The 17,852-nt window shown below is 39.5% G+C and overlaps 1 protein-coding gene across 13 annotated transcripts in view; it reads right to left on the bottom strand.

Annotated features, from left to right (window-relative positions):
• Window positions 1–17,852, bottom strand: part of THRB (thyroid hormone receptor beta) — a 390,903-nt gene that overhangs the window by 332,909 nt on the left and 40,142 nt on the right. The window contains exons 1-2 of one of the 13 annotated variants that reach the window (XM_058729733.1): window positions 15,260–15,436; window positions 9,010–9,112 (exon numbers count right to left, since the gene is read on the bottom strand). The exons of 9 other annotated variants lie outside the window; for them this stretch is intronic. The gene's annotated coding sequence lies outside the window, so the exon portion shown is untranslated. Of the gene's footprint in view, window positions 1–9,009; window positions 9,113–15,259; window positions 15,437–16,039; window positions 16,224–17,852 lie in introns of those variants that run through there. 3 more of the 13 variants (XM_058729731.1, XM_058729735.1, XM_058729737.1) reach the window with 3 other exon arrangements.

Here is a 17,852-nt window from a genome sequence, read left to right as displayed (position 1 = left end):
CACGTTTGTCTAATCTGACAAGTGCTGGAACACTGATGCCCCACAGGGAAAGCCTCCGGTCTTTTCATCTCCAAGAGAGGGTCAGGTGGCATCGTCATTGTCAGAGAAGAAACAAAGGAAGTTGTGTGCATGAAGTGTGTGTGTGTGTGTGTGTGTGTGTGTGTGTGTGTGTGTATACACGCGCACATTGTGTACTTTGAGGGATGAAGTGGTATTGTGAGAACCATAGAATCATTGATGCTCGGGGGGATGGCCTCTCAGAGGGCATCTCTTCCAGTGTTGCTGGAGAGGTCCTCAGACATGCCAGAAAGCGTGAGCCTGCTGGGTGTGGTTCTGGCAAAATGACCTTCTCTTCACCTAGTCCCATAATATAAACACAGAGGATGATATCTTGGCCCAGTTATGAGCACTGAGTAAGAGGGTAGATGAAAAGACAGAACCTCCTATAAGCAGAGGGGCAAGAAGTTATAAATGCCCAAAGAAAGGCAAAGGTAGGGGCACCTGAGTGGCTCGGGTCATGATCTCATGGTTCATAAGTTCAAGCTCTGTGTTGGGTGAGCTCAAGTCTTGTTTCTACCTCTTTCCCTCTCTCTCTCCCCTTATCCCCACGTGTGCTCTCTCTCAATAAATAAATAAATGTATTTTTTTTTTAAAGGCAAAGGTAGTGTCTCAGATAAGGAACCTTAGAAGCAAACCTTGAGATGACAATTCCTGCACAAGTCAGGGCTCTTAGTGGAAATGTATGAGGGAGCACAGGAGGCATGAGAGGGTAGAGGGCTAGACAACAGAGATGTGATGCCAGGAAAAGTCTAGCCTGATCCCACCAGGAGTGTAGATTACTCCTCAGAGGTTGTCCTGCACAGAGACAGGGGGACTAAGCCCCCATATCTCTGCATCAGCCGGTGATTGGCCATCCCCCAGGGATGGGTGCTGTAACCCCCCAGGCATCTTTGGATAAGGCAGACAGCATCAATCAAGGGCATTTTTAAAGGGGAGGGTGCAGATGTGAGAGGCTGGCGGCCAACAGCCACAGCAGCTGGAGCATGGGTGCACTCACCAGTGAAGGGGATCTGGGTGGGACAAGACCAGCATCTGCTACAGGCAGTTTCTCACACCTAGAGGAATCTGCATTCCACACGGGTGGCCCAATTAAGGGGTGGATACTGACTCTTGGGGAACTTTGGGCAACCTGGGGGACCCGATTCTCTGCCTGGAATTATGCTGTGTTACCGCCTACTGTATGAAACCACACACATAAGTTTCTATACTCTTTACCTTTAATGACATCTTCTTGCCTCTATATGTTTTGGTCTCTTTTGGTCCATCATTGTCTCACTGTGACAGTGTATTCAAAAGACCTCTTCGCAAATCTGCTAGCCTTTATTCGTACAGCTCAGGGACAATGAGCCCAACAGCTCCCAAAGGCCACTAAGTCTATTTTGTTAAGTACGTGTCAGTAATTACTTCTTTAATAAAATAAAAAATCTATTTCCCCATAATTTCCATTCACCAAGGTTATAGAAAGGAAGTCTAATCCTTCGATGTCTTTTCTTTCACGGACAAAATATCCACAACTCAGATTATTCCACAATATTGTACTCACATACTAAAATCTGCTCACTCATCTGGTCCCTGCCCAGTGGAGAAATTCCAGTTTGTCTATGACTCCATTAAAAGAGGTACCCAAAACTACCCCACCCTCTAGGGGTGACTCACATGGAGCAGAGGAGGACTATTCTTCTTGTTCTAGACACAGCAGTTCAATTAATAGAATCTAAAATTAACTTGATGATTCAAATAAGCTCAGCTTCAAGCCTTGATATACCACTGATTTATATTCACTTGTAAACATCTAATCTAAATATTTTTGCATATGTTGTCTGTCTTACCTACCCTATCCTTAGATTCTAGATTGATTTTCCCCCCTTAACTGTAGGGCTTTTTACACCTTAATGCCTTAAAGTTCATCTTGCTAGAGTTGGCCTGTCAAACCCACCTGAAATGGTCCTTTTGGATGCTAATTCTGTTACTCAAAGCATTTTCCATGCTTCCAGGCTTCATGTCAACCACAACTTTGATAAATATGCAATCTATATCCTCACCAACATTATTGATAAAAAACTAGTATCTTGAGAGGGCCAAGGGTGAATCCTCATAGCTTACCACCCTGTAGTTCTCACGCAGCTTAATTCATGCTCGTTCCAAGACCCCTAGTCTAAATTTGACAATGAATTCACTCTTTCAGATACGTATTTGGATATAGTGAGTTTTGAAGAATGCAAAATAACTAATTCATAACATATTTGCACTCACATTCATTTAACAGAATATAAAAACAGAATATGATGCTGGAAATAGATTTATGGATAAAAGTAATCCGAAGAGACAAAGACCATATCAAGAGTAAGATTTCAGAATTTAAAAAATCATGTTCTCCCACACAGAACAGGATGACAATTTCGGGGAGGCCAGAGGGATGGTAACTTAGCCCTGGATGGGGACACATGGACATCGTGGCACCAAAGGAAATGGGTGATGAGTGGAAGGCAATAACTGACTAATTGCATTGCTTTGCTATAGCTGCACAGCAAATTACCACACACTTGACACCTTAAAACAACAATATTTATCATCTGACAGTTTCCATGGGTCAGTCCCATGGCTTAGGTCAGCTTGGCCCTTTGCTCAGGATCTCATCAGGCTGAAATCAAGGTGTTGCTGGCACTACAAAGTCATCTGAAGCTCAAGGTTCCCTTCCGAGCTCCCTGGTTGTTGGGAGAATTCAGCTCCCTGGATTGCAGGACCAAGGGCCACCTTTTCCTGATGGCCGCCAGCTGGGGGCTGCTCTCAGTCCCTAAAGGCACCTGCCATCCTCTGCCATGTGGCCCTCTCCACAATACCACAGTTTGCTTCTTCGAGGCCAGCAGAAGACTCTCTGCTAAGATAGAGTCTTATGTGGTCAAAAGAGTGACAGTCCCATCATATTCACAGGTCCTGTCCCCAGCAAAGAGCAGGGATCGAAGAGGGCATGCACAGCAGGAGGTGGGCCCTCTGGGGGGGGCATCTGAGACTTCTGCCTGCCACAATGGTTAACACCGTGAGGCCTGGTGAAGAATGGTGGGAGAATATGGGTCTGGAGAGGCCTTCTCTGTGCCTGCTATGAAGTTTGAACTTTACCCCAAAAGCAATGGAGGCACAGTGAGGAAGGCCTCTCCCTTTGGGGAGGTACAGGAAGATGTTGCAAGCAGCAAAGGTTAAGAAAGTATTCTAGGAGGCACAGCACTCCAAGAGAAGATCATGGAATCAACGAAGGCAATAAATGTGAAGCACAGCACGATACACACACACACACACACACAATGGAATCGCCTGTTTGTAATTTAGCGCCTCACTTGCCTACGTGACATGACTGTCAGAGAGCACATCTACCCTTTGCCCCTGCTGCTGCTACGATTAGGTGCGCCCTTCACATACTGGGCAGAAAAAAACATGCATATTTTCCATCATTACAGAACCCTCTCCAAACAAACAGCCTGTCTAATTAAGATAACCTTGCCACCCCTCCCCAAATAATAATACTTAAGCCATTCCTGAAAATCGCTGGCTTCCTCAAGAAAACACCTTTATCTCTGACTTTTGGAATACAGCTATCAGCAGATATGTGAGGACCCACACAGACGGGAGAAGCATGTGAGGAACCCCTGCGTTTCTACCAATGTGGATTTTGAACAGATTAACTGTAACTTCACAGTCTGGTTTTTTTTTTTTTTTTTCTTCTAATACCTGGAGTATCTTTTAATGAGAGTGTCTGGTTCTTCTAAAGGCTGGACACCCTTACAAACATCACAAATAAGAATACTTTAATGTTAGGGGCACCTGGGTGGCTCAGTCGGTTAGGCATCCCACTCTTGATTTTGGTTCAGGTCATGATCTCACAGTCAGCGAGTTCGAGCCCCGCACTGGGCTCTGTGCTTGACGGCGTGCAGCCTGCTTGGGATTGTCTCTCCCATTCTCTCTGCCCTTCCCCACTTGCACTCTATCTTTTCTCTCAAGAAAAATAAAAAGAAACTTAAAGCAAAAGAATACTTTAATGTTCCACTTGTCTTAGAATTTTCCACTTACAACGGTATCTATAAACCGTAACGTTGAGAACGGCAGCGGTGTTGATTATCAAATATAAAATTGAAGGTAGCTAAAAGGTACTTCCTACATGCCAGACACTGTTTTCAGAGCTTCATATCCTCACATGCTGATGACAAAACTATAACATACAACATCTGAGGAACTTGCTGGAGATTACATGGGTTGTCAGTGTCAGAGCTGGGATGTGAACCCAGGCAGACTGGTCCCTAATAGCTCACAGCCTTGGAACGACACCAGCTCCTTTCTTAAGGGTGACCTTTGAGGCGCCCAAATGATCTCTGACTACCAATGACTACTTTCGAGGTGGCAGAGTTAACAGTATATAAAAACTAGGGTCTAATGACTACCATATCATGTTACAGAAGTGAGAGGCACTAAGACAGTAGGATAAATAAACCCAAGAGGTAGTTCTTTAAAATTAGTCAGATAAACCTCAGAATTATACAGTAAGCCAGGAAAAAGAGAGAGAAGCACAGATATAAAAAATCTTAGAAATTGTAAGAGAATACTGTGTTCAATCCCATGCTTATTATTTTAAAAATACTAACACAAGGACAATGTTTACGTACAATGTGAATTACCAAGATCAACACAAGCAGAAACAGACACGTTGAATAGAACAAATAAGGAGAGAAACAGACACCAACAAACAGAAAAAAAATCTTAAAAAGTTATAAAAGCATTATCTCGTTCAAAAAATAATCCAGGCATAGAAAATTCCACAGGAAACTTCTTTAAAATTCTCAAGAGAAATAGAATTCCCATTACATTTTTTTTCTGTTCACAGCACAGAAAAAAATAAAAACTTCCCAATCACATTATGAAGTTAAGCATCATTTTGATGTAAAAACTAACAAGACAACATAAAAATTCAACGTAAGACCAGCTCATGCAAATTGATGCAATAAACAACAAATATTGAATACAGCAATGAGTTATGAAAACATTTCATCGTGACCAACTAGGCTTTACTCCAAGAACAAAAAGATGATTAAATATTAGGAAATTTGTGATTATAGTATATCATTTTAATAGATCAAAGGCAAAAATTACACAATAATTTTTTTAATATGATACTCTATATCAAGTCTGGTGAAATGCAAACAATTCTCATTGGATACTCACAATATCCTTACAAGATATTTATATTATTATCCTCATACTACAGGATAAAAAACTGTAATTGGAAGAAGACAAATAACTTACTCAGTGTTATATACTTCTAAGAGGAAGATATGTAATTTGAGCTCATGTCTGTCTGGCCATAAATCCTATATTCTGGCTTCTGTGTTATGTTTTCATATAAAGGATAACCTACCAAAAATAAATCTTAAGGCATTTTACAACATTTCAAAACCCCTTTTGATTAAAAAAATACTTGCAGCTTATTAGGAATGCAATAAAATCACTTAACATGGTTGGAAAAACCCATCAGAAAGAAAATCAGAAACAAGATAAGAATAAATACAATTAAGTATATTTAACACTGCTGTGGAAATTCTAGTTTATACCATAAGATGTAATTCTGAAATATGAAGTATGCTCTTTAGAAAGGTAATAGAATCATTATTTGGTATAACATGATTGTTTACTAGGGAAGCTAAAAAGAACTAGGTAAAAAATAATAAATAGAATAAAAAACAAAATATAAAAACTGATCTTTCATATAACAGTAATTACCAATTAGAAAACAATACCTAACGTCCCAAATATAGCTAAATAAAAAGTATATAATGCTCAAGAATAACCTTCAAAAATATGCAGGACAGGGGCGCCTGGGTGGCGCAGTCGGTTAGGCGTCCGACTTCAGCCAGGTCACGATCTCGCGGTCCGTGAGTTCGAGCCCCGCGTCAGGCTCTGGGCTGATGGCTCGGAGCCTGGAGCCTGTTTCTGATTCTGTGTCTCCCTCTCTCTCTGCCCCTCCCCCATTCATGCTCTGTCTCTCTCTGTCCCAAAAATAAATAAAAAATGTTGAAAAAAAAAAATTAAAAAAAAAAAATATGCAGGACTTATATGAAGAAATAATTTTTCTATCACGTCAAATAAGACTTGAAAAAACCGAGGCATATTGTGAAATGATTGAAAATTGTAAAGATACAAAATCCTTCAAAATAATTCATAGTTTGTATATAATCCTATGCAGAATACACCAGGATTTTTATAATCAAAAATTAATTCCAACATTTGCCTTGAAGAATGCTCAGATGATAATTGCTAAGGCACATTTAAAACAAAATAATGAAGGGGTTAGGGTTTGCCATATCAGAAATGGATATGTGTTATAGAAAATATAATATGATTCCCCTATAATAATCAACAGATTGTAAAAAAATAAAATAAAAAGAATGGAGGGCCCAGATAGAGAAATGTATTTGCCAATTTAATCAGAGATAGATTTAATCACAACTCAATGGAGAAAAAAGGGATTATTCAGTAAATGGTGTTGGAATAACTACTTGAATAGTTAAAAATTATATTTCTACCTCATATAATATGTCAAACTAAATTATGGATGAATTACATATTAAGGTAAAAAATAAAGTTATAAAGGATTATGAAAAATCTAGGTGGTTATTTATTACATATTGGGCCAAACAAAGAATTTCCAACCATACGTCAGAAAGCAATAACATATTTGGCTGCAGTAATTAAACATGAAAAAAGTCATGTATTAGTACAATACTTCAAATTAAAAGGCAAACACCCAACTAGGAAAATAATTTCCAGAGATAGGACATATAAAGAGTTTAACACAGTGCATAAGCAAAATATTAACACCTCATTGATAAATGGGCAAGGAATATAGATGAACACGTTATATAAGAATTACTATAAATGTCCAACAAGTGTTGAAAAAATTTTTTAATGACTGATGCTTAATTCTACCAAGTGTGAGGAGAGACAGAAACTGAGACTGATACACTGCCAGTATAAGTGTAAATTAATACCTTTGGCCACATCTGAGAAGAACTATAAACATGTTCACATCCTTTGATTGCATCTACTATTATGTAGAAGCAAGAAAGAAAATGGCAAAAGATGAAATGCAAGGCTACATCATTTTTTCCAAGAGAAAGCATGAACATTCAGCTATAGTTGTACATCCAAAAAGTCCAACATTATACAGTCATTAAATAATCATGTTTTGAAGAGTATTTAATGCCATTGAGAAAATGCTCCCTGTCAAGTGAACACAGGTAAGATATAAAACTATACCTAGACTATGGTCCTGATTCTGTAACATAATAATATATACAGAGAAAACAAATTGGGTAAGAATGTGGCAAAATGTTGCAGTGGCTATCTCTGAATATTAGAGTAGTTAATCTTTATTTTCTAAAGTAAACATCAGAATGAAATTTATTTTGTAAAGAATGAGAACAAAACAATGATTGAGAAGAAAAACAAGAAGCTGGACCCATTGGACATAACCTCCTAAGGAAATAAAGAAGTCCGCCTTTTGTATCCCTCTCATTTTACGGCACAATCTCAGAGGGAAATGGTGGAGTGGGTATCTCATAAACCACCTTAGATTTTAAAAGGAATCATCCTAGAAGCCATCTCTCCATCAGCTCGGGCTAATTCTTTCTTTACTCTTTCGACTCTGGCCTTTTCCCATTTAACTCTGCCAACCTCCACTTTCTTCCCACTCAAAGTCTGGCCACAATAAAACAATCCCAACATAGGAAGCAGGTCTGGGGGGAAAGTCAGCATCCTGAGTGATTATTGAGGGGAGGATGTGTGTTTCTGCAGAAATGCATTTTGCCTCTGCTAAATTATCATTTCACAACACTATCCACCACGGAAAGACTTTTCTCAAAAAAAACCCTATACTCTTGAAAACTCCTGCAAAGCCTACTGCAATGATGGTATCAGAAGTCCATTTATTCTTTATCAGCATAATTCAGGGCGTTTACTAAAACTCTTTCATCCAATCTCTCAGTGATATTCAGCAGATATTTACTGGGTATTCTCTGGGGTTAGAGGAAATATTGTGGGTGTGGGAGGCTGAATAATGGTCCCCAGAAATGTCCACCTCCTCATCCTGGAACCTGGGAATTTGTTACATTACATGACTAAAGGAACTTTACAGATGTGATTAAGGTAAAGATCTTGAGATGGAGACCTTGTCCTGCAAAATCTGGATGGGCCCAATATAGTCACAGGGGTCCTTATATGGGAAAGAGGTGGGAGAGTCAAGAGAAGGAGATGAAAAAAGACAGAAGCAGAGGTCAGAGCGATTGCAGCACCATCAGTCAATGAATTTGAGCACCTGAAAGAAAAAGCAAGCAAACAGATTCTCCTCTATAGTCTTCCAGAAGGAATGAAACCTGGCTGACCTATTTTGAACTTCTTATTATTCACTTAAATCTGGAGCCTCTCTTTGTGTGGTCTTACAGAAAATTTATCACCATTAAAGCGTTTCTTGTTTTTGCCAGAATTTCCCAGTGTGTTACAATGAAGCAAATCCTGTGAGCTGTCCCACAATTCTAAAGAGTCCCCTAATCAAATGTACTGTAATACCCTCTTGGAAATCCACAATGTACTTTTGCATATTAAAGACTAAGTAGACTTTTTCACCTTGTTTAATCTGGAGTTTTCCAAACTTTGACCGTAGAGTTTTAAACCTCTATTTACATCAACATCATTAACAACAACAAATATTTATTGCTTTGTATAGCTGCCATGTGCCAGGCCCTGGTCTGGACCCAGGAACACAGAGAATGAGCCCATTCTTTAAACTACTTCATGGAGTTTAAACACGTTTAAACAAATTGATAGACTCTGCCAATCCCTATATACTTGAAACACACTGAAGTTTTTAGTTATCTTTATAGATGTGGTTTTTTATTTTTTTAATCTTACCCAACAGGAAGTTAAATTCCTAGAAAGCAGGTATATTTCTTTACAAGCCCATCTTCTGTAGCTCTTCCCTCAGGGAGCTAATATTCCAGTCAGTGAGATTTGCCTACATTCAAAAGAAAAAGGATATTTTGGGGAGAAAGATAGGGGATTTTTGTTATCTAATCTGACAAATAGATTAACATTGAAAGATTAAACGGATTGTCCCAGACGCGCCCCTTGACTATATGTCAGAATTTCCTGAACAGTATGAATTTTTAAAGCCATGAAGGAGCAGTCACACTTGGGGTAACCCAGAGTTCATAGATAGAGTCTCCTTCTTCACTTCCATCCCTCCACCATTTCCCTCCCCTCTGATCTTATTCCAAGTCTGAGGTCTTAATGGTGGTATTTCTTTGACTTATAAAATAGTCTAGTGGTACAGTGGATGTTTTGGGTCATCACTGCATAATATTATCATAAGTAAATAATAAGTATTGTAAGTAAGTTAAAAGAACTTACAAGTAATTAGAAGTAAATAAATAATAAGTAATAATGTTAAATAGTATTAATTACGCCCCTACCTTCCCAAAGGGAATAAGGAACAGTTCAATATATACTGCGTTTCAGGCTTCCTGCAAATGCCTGATACCATTGTTCTCCTTGCAAAGTATTTTTTGCAACATTCCAGTCTCCCGTGATCATAGGAAACACGATTGTGCAAATGTTGCCTCTCCTTTTATAAGAAATCAAATAATTTTAAAACAGAGGTAAATGAAAACTTTTCAGCAACATATATTTTAATTATAAAATTAGGAAGAATAGCATCCCCATTCCAATTACTTTTCAACTCAAATCAATAGAACTTCAATTAACTATGTTTTTTAAATTCAATCAAGAAAAAAAATCTGAAGCATTTAAAGAATGCTATAAATTATAATACATTACCCTGAGATAAACCCACTGATGCATTTTACATATTATTGAATATTCTTTACAATCTGCCATTCTGTAACAATTAACTAGGTTTAACCATTAAATAAAGAGAAAACAACACACACACACACACACACACACACACACACACATTGAACTCCTGAACTTAAAATGATCTCAACAAATCAGACCGGTCTAAGTGAACTTTAGTAAACCTAGGGAGAGAGCTTTCTCCTGCCATGGCTTTCTTTGCAGTAAAGGGGAAAGTTTAATCCTGGCGGGAATGTGTTTTGTTTTACCTTGTCCTGTTAATACATTAATTTTAAGTTCAATTACCAGCTGTCATTTTTCACTTATATAACCATTATGACACAGGGTTATCTTTATTTCTTCCACTTTACTTCTACTTATCCTGTGTATAATCGGTAACACAAAACCCCCTTCTTAGGATGAATGGTGGTGGTCCCCCTTAATGTAAATTTAAAGTGCTAAACACCAACACTCTAAGGACTGAGTTCTGGAGGGTAAAGGATGGGCAGGGATTGGGTGATAAATCACCAATGAAAGCCATTAGAACGTGTCAGTGATTAGTGCTCTGTAAATGGCAAGGGGAGTGGAAAGAAGGATTCATATTTCAGTTGTCTCCTAAATGGTATCACAGGATTTTGAACTACAAAGAGACAAAGAGTTGGTTCTTGCTGCCCAACAAGACTGCTACAGGTTTCAAAGAAAGAGAGTATTTGTCACCAAGACTACTTAATTCAGTAAGCATTTATTAAGTACCTACTGAATGCCAGTCACAAAGCCCTAGGGGAAACTATACCTGCTTGCTTGCTGGGTGAAACTCCACGGAAGAATAGTAGTATCAGCTTGAAGAGTATCAAGCTAGTACATCATTCAGATGACCCAAACAGGACATAAATAAGTCAAAGGCAAGACAGATTAGTCAGGTCTCTTTCACTGATGAGAATTAGAACCCCAATTTTCAAGACCTAATCAAAAAAGGAGCTTTAGTGGAAGGAATCTGAGGCATCCTCAGACCGTGAGTAATTGCGCGAATCAGGCTGCCAAGATGCCCACAGCACCTCCATCTCTCAACTCTGCTTCTCCCTATTTCTTTCTTTCTTCCCAGTGACAGATGGCGTTTTCCATAAATATGGCCAATTTCAACCTGGCTCCTACCTGCTCTGGTGAACTCACCAGAGAATGCCTGAGGCCCACCCCATCATCCCTAATCACATGGACCAGCAGAACGCTGATGTCAAAACACATGTGAACTGTGCTTTCCTCATAGTGCTTCCCAATGTGCTTTTGAGTTCAAACAAGTGTTCATATTTTTTTGTGCAACTTTTTCTTGTTTAAAGTTTTAGCGGCATGTATAAATAACATAACACAATGAAAGCCATGTAATCAAAATATGTGTAGGTCAAAGACACTAGAATTCTAAGTTATATTTGGGAGATGGAACTATAAGTGATTTTTCTAATTCGCATTCTCCAAACGTTCTGTAATATGATTAATCTAATGATGAAAAATATTATTGCATATTTTAAATTATTTTTAATGTTTATAAATGCCTAAAATGTGTCTAATTCTGAGAAGTGATTAATATAATCTACATTTTGGTGATGAAAATAGCAATGTTTGCTTATAAAAGTTTTCTCTCTTTCGAGGTAAGAAAATATCAAAGATATATCTTCTCCTATATGTAATAAAATATGAAACTATTATTAATTGTGAACACCTTAGGACTTTTGAGAATTTAAGGAAAATCAAATTAACACTGTCACAATCTAATTTCAATGATCATCAATAAAAACAAGGGTATAACCTAACACCTATTTAAAAAATACTTGCATGTATGAAATAATCAGCATAACTACAAATAAACACAAGTCAGGGGTCAAAATGCTGTTGCAAAGTTCTTTAAAAAGCGTTTGCTGGTTGAATGTTATTTAGCCTTAAGTAGGAAGGAAATTCTGACACATGGTACAAGATGGATGAACCTTCACAACATTATGCTAACTGAAACAAGCCAGTCACAAAAAGACAAACACCACATGATTCCATTTATATGAAGTACTTAAGAGTAGCTGAATTCACAGGGACACAAAGTAGGATGTGGGTTGCCCGGGGCTGGCAGGAGGGGATATGGGGAGTTATTGTTCAACGGGTATAACCTTTCAGTTTTGCAAGATGAAAACTTCTGATGACGGACGGTGGTGATAGTTGCACAGTATAAATGCACTTAATACCACTGAATTGTGCATTTATTTTTTTTTTCAACGTTTTTTATTTATTTTTGGGACAGAGAGAGACAGAGCATGAACGGGGGAGGGGCAGAGAGAGAGGGAGACACAGAATCGGAAACAGGCTCCGGGCTCCGAGCCGTCAGCCCAGAGCCCGACGCGGGGCTCGAACTCACGGACCGCGAGATCGTGACCTGGCTGAAGTCGGACGCTTAACCGACTGCGCCACCCAGGCGCCCCTGAATTGTGCATTTAAACATGGTCAGGATAGCAAAAGAGTCTCCAGCAAAATAAATAATTATTGCTCGATTCTGACAAAGGCAATACTAGCAAAAAAAGGTACAACAAAATGGAAATTTACAACATTGATAACATTAATGACCACCTGAGATGACTATATAATTTTCAGAGAAAAATGCTATCAAGTAGGAAAGCTAAAATACACAGATAAGCAGGTCTTTCCCTGGTTTGTTTCATCAGATGTGGGAGCAGCCTTAATATATATGTCCTTATTAAAAAGAGACATGTTGGGGCGTCTGGGTGGCTCAGTCGGTTGGGTGTCCAACTTCGGCTCAGGTCTGATCTCATGGTTTGGTTCATGAGTTTGAGCCCCGCCTCGGGCTCTGTGCTGACAACTCAGAGCCTGGACCTTGCTTCAGATTCCGTGCCTCCCTCTGTCTCTGCCCCTCCCCCGCTCGTGCTCTCTCTGTCTCTCAAAAATAAACAAACATTTAAAAAATTAAAAATAAGGGGCGCCTGGGTGGCGCAGTCGGTTAAGCGTCCGACTTCAGCCAGGTCACAATCTCGCGGTCCGTGAGTTCGAGCCCCGCGTCAGGCTCTGGGCTGATGGCTCGGAGCCTGGAGCCTGTTTCCGATTCTGTGTCTCCCTCTCTCTCTGCCCCTCCCCCGTTCATGCTCTGTCTCTCTCTGTCCCAAAAATAAATTAAAAACGTTGAAAAAAAAGAATTAAAAAAAAAATAAATAAATAAAAAATAAAAAATTAAAAATAAATAAATAAATAAATAAATAAATAAATAAATAAAAATAAAATAGACTCGTTTACTTACACCCCATCTTGCCAGGACCACAACCTGGAAGTTCATTTCCTGAACTGTGATACACCCCATTACGCACCCACTGGTCATGAGCATACAAAACTTATAAAAAATAAAAATCTTGGTCCTTGAACGTTCACGTTGTCTGACTAAATATATGTTGAAATGGTCAAGAGTTAACAAGCCCAGAGTACAAAAATCTAATATTTAAAGGTCCTTTCAGAGAAGAACAGTCCTGCAGCTGGCTTTCAGAGGGAAGGAGAATGCAAGCTAGCAGATGACAGTGAAGGATGATGTGCCACCAGTTAAAAATAAATGACAGAGGAGCCCACACAAAGACAGGCCAGTGAGGTATGAATTTAGAGAATGGTGAACAAACCAGCCAAAATAAGGTCAAGGACAAAAGTAAGACAGAAGGAAGTCAAAGCAGGTATGGCCTGAGTTTGAAGGTCAAGGCAGGTTCTGAATTTGGCAGAGGGGGAATGATGGGAAGGCACACGGCTGGCTACAGGAGCAACAAATCACTGGCTGCAAAGCCAGTCAGGGAAAAGCAAAGGAAAAGGACAACAGGGAACCAAAAAGTCCTGTAGAAATGATGATTTCACACTCTCGAATATAAGCTACCTACACACACGGTTTAGTAGAAATATGGTGAACGCTGTATACTAGTATGATGGATTTTCTTTGCTTTAAACCTCATCGCCGCTGTTTTCATGGGTTCACATATGCACGACCCATTTCTGAGATAAGGGCAGGCCACTCTCACATTAAAATTGAGCATGTCACACCAATGCCACAGCACCCATTCCCAGGAATGTGCAATGGCCAATTGATAGAAATGGGCTTTTTGACAGGGAACTCCCAGGACTCCCAGTAACTCATGATGGAGAACACCACCAGAGAAAAGATAGCAGTACTATATTTTAGCTCAGCAGGGAAAGTAACTCAATTGTTCTCCCTGATTATGAATAGACGAACGTTTCGTCCAACAGCTGTAGTTTGCAACGGAATGTCTTATGTTCTCTCCTGAAAACTGAGTCAGGTTAATGGTTTTCTGCGTGCTGCAGAAAACACACATTTATTTCACGTTTATTTTCACATTTTATTATTAGTATTTATTATTATTATTTTCACATTGTATTCACATTTATTTCAGAGAAGTAAGTAAAGATTTTTCAAAACGGGCTAGCCATTTTAAGAAATTTAAGACATTGGTCAGTTAAATAACACATATATATATATACACACACATATACATTTATATTTACATTTATATATGAGAATATCTTAAGTCAAATGAGGCTGAGATTTTTTGCATAAATGCTGGTTTTAGTAATAACTGTAAAAATGTGGAAAAAGAGAAGATTAAGTTTGGATGAAAAATAGGAGGTTAAAAAAAAGATACTAACTTGGCTTTTTGGTTCTTAGTTGCACTAACTGCTTTGATTCAAAACTATTGATTATAGACGTTGAAATAAGACAGACATCAGAAGAATAACTGAGCAAAGGAAGGAAGGGAGGAGGAGAGAGGGAGGGAAGAAAGAAGGAGGGAGGAGAATTAGCTAGCTAGGTAGTTACTTAGGAAGGAAAGAGGAGGAAGGGAGGAAAGGAAGGAAGCAGGGAGGGAGGGAAGGAAGGAAGGGAGGGAGGGAGGCAACTAGACCTCTTTGAACAAAGCATCACAACTTAGTATTTAGTATTCTTACTTACACAATTAAAAATTTTGTCTAATTCTTTAAGAAATAACTTCCATGGATATACTGTACAACTGCAGCTCAGAGACCTTGCAATATTTACTCATAGTCCAAATAGTCTTTGCATTCATTCTTGAGAAATGAAGAGGGGATACTCAAAAAGTGATTCCTGCAGAGGGGTGGGTACCCGGGCAGCAAGATCTACGTCAGACCCCGTATTTCCAGATTGGCAACCCTCACAAAAGCTGACTTGTCCCAACATTTACTCTGCCTTAAACTTTGAGTTTTAAGTTTCAGTCTGAAAATTACTTTCTTACAAAAAGTTATTTTACACTCTTACCTTTGTGCCTTTGTGTACACAGTCTACAATTTTTCTGCAGCATTCTTTACTTTTACTCTTAAAAGTGTACCACCTGATTTCTCATGGAGGTCTTTCAGTCTCAGTCATGCCAGCCCTGCACTCATTTTTCCTAAAAACTCAGAGATGGGTTTCTGTGTTCTGTAATAATGAACTTCATCCTTTTGTACAAATTAAATCAGGCATAATAAAGCAGTAGGTAAATGAAAAACTAGATTAAAAAACAAAAACAGAAACAACTGACCAATCTACAGCAGGCTCAGCTTTTTTGAGAGAGACAGAGAGAGAGAGAGATTAAGGTGCATGCAGGCAACTGGTATGAAGGTCACCAAACAAAATGTTGCAATCTTAAAGTGCCATGGACGCGTAGACCATGTTCAGCAGCAGCTCCTTATTCGTGTGACTCTCTACGCACTGTAATCATTCATAAATGTACATTATGATGGCATGCTACATTTGCAGTAACATGTTTTTAAAATTAGGCACATTTTTTCCTTTCAATTCCAATAAAAATTCTTAACGTAACTTTTTAAAATTTGGCTCCCCAGACCCAGCTTTCGTTAGAGGAGAAGTGACCTGCCAGCTCAAAATTCCATAAACGGTTTCTTCATGACAGATAGGAGCTTTGACAAATCTGTCCTTTAATTACTCACTATGTATCTGCTGACGGAGTTTAAATTACTAAATCGTTTTGGTCCGAAATTTTCGGATTTTCACAGGAAAGAGCTGAAAGTCAGAAGCTGCCACATGTACCGTATGTACCTTGAGCTTTCTAAGTCAAAGTCAGGAGGAAGCATTCCTTGTCCGGGGACCTCCATTCGTCTTCTGTCCGCTCCTGACCTGCTCTTTTCCTCTTGGCAATGACAGCTCCTTGCAAAGCAAATAGCTACCCACTCTGAAAGGAAATGCTCATCCTCTCAGTCCATATTGCAAGTGCTAAACAACCTTGAGAGTCATCTAGGGAGTGAACTAGGCTTGCAGCAGATAAGCACAAAGCCGACCTTTAAACCCCAGCCTTTAATAGAGCATTGGGTTATTTCACTGTGTGTTTGCTCAACAGTTTCAGGGTCACAAGGGTCTGCGTTTACTGAGGTGGGGCGAACCCGGGAACCTTGCTCCAGCTCCCACATTGCAACCGATAGAAGAAGGTTGGGGGCTGGGCTAGTAGAGGCCTCAACCCCCATCCCTAAGTGTACCCAGTATCACAGGCTGTTAGAACACATTTTTTAGCATCTAGAGATCATTGGAGGGCACAAGTTGGCTGACTGGCTCTTAGCTACCAACTTTAGAAAAAATGAGAAAGACTCTTGGGGACCCAGGAGTGGAAGATTTTCTTCTTTGCTTTCACCTTGTCACAGTGCCATACTGAGTCCTAGTGCTAGAGAGAAGAGGAGAAATCAGTAATACCTGTCCTATCTTTGTTAAAAATATGATATTTTATTCATCATGGACTTTTTTCACCAATTTTGACTTGTCAAAATAAGACATGGAAATGTTTATGTTGATTACTTAGTTTTTTGATGCCCAAGGTAAGTGAGGCCTTGTTCACCTCCCCCTAGTACTCGCCCTGCTCCGCACCTACCTCACCGTTCCTATCTTATGTCTGACTCTACAAATGGAAGCAGATCTAGGCAGGGGGTTGGAGATGCTTATAGTTGATGCAAGAAGTGGAGACGAGCCCAAAGCAGACAAGAAAAACATTAGCGAACATCTACCACATTCCAGGTTCTATGCCAGGCATTTATTTACATTCTTCCAGGTCCTCACCGGTGAGCAAGACATACTAAAATCCATTCAAGGAAGCTGAGGTTTTGAGAAACATGCTTCCTTCCACTTTCCTTCACCCCAGGAACTGGCCCTACAAATTACCTGGAATTCAAGACAGAAAACTGAGAGTTGTCCATGATCCTTCTTGAACCGATAGAATCTTACTGCCAACACTTCTGACTATCCGTGGCCACCCAGCTTGTAAGTGGGGGAGGAAAATTCAAAAGATGGTCTATTTGAGGACAATCTCCATAGTCGTTGCCGTATTTGCCACCTCTCCAAAGCAAGTCACTGAATGTTTTGATGTGCCATTGGCCAGTCCAGGACAAGGCTGGATCACTTTCAAGTGCTGACTGTTCTGCAAATTTACTCAGTACATTGTAGTTTGATCTTGAACACAAGCTCTATCTCTGGCCCAGGACACCACGCTGGGCACCAGATTTGAGTTTTCTCACATCTCTACTTGGATATCTCATATACATCTCAAACTCAGACATCTAAAACAAGATACAAACCATCATTTGGGAGCCTGGGTGACTCAGTTGGTTAAGTTTCCAACTTTTGATTTTGGCTCAGGTCATGATCTTGCGGTTCGTGAGATCTAGCCCTGAGTTGGGCTCTGCACTGTCCGTGCAGAGCCTGCCTCGGATCCTCTGTCCCCCTTCTTCTCTGCTCCTTTCCCACTTATGTTTTCTCTCTCTCTCTCTCTCTCTGTCTCTCAAAATAAATAAATGCACATTAAAAACAAAAAGATCCAAACCATCATCAAAACCTTTTCATTTACATAGCAGAAACAATACCAACACTT

The sequence above is a fragment of the Neofelis nebulosa genome, chromosome 5 (assembly GCF_028018385.1).
Source record: "Neofelis nebulosa isolate mNeoNeb1 chromosome 5, mNeoNeb1.pri, whole genome shotgun sequence".
NCBI classification, from domain to species: Eukaryota; Metazoa; Chordata; class Mammalia; order Carnivora; family Felidae; genus Neofelis; species Neofelis nebulosa.
The sequence above is the reverse complement of the archived record's forward strand: the minus strand, read 5'-3'. Positions and strand labels throughout refer to the sequence as shown.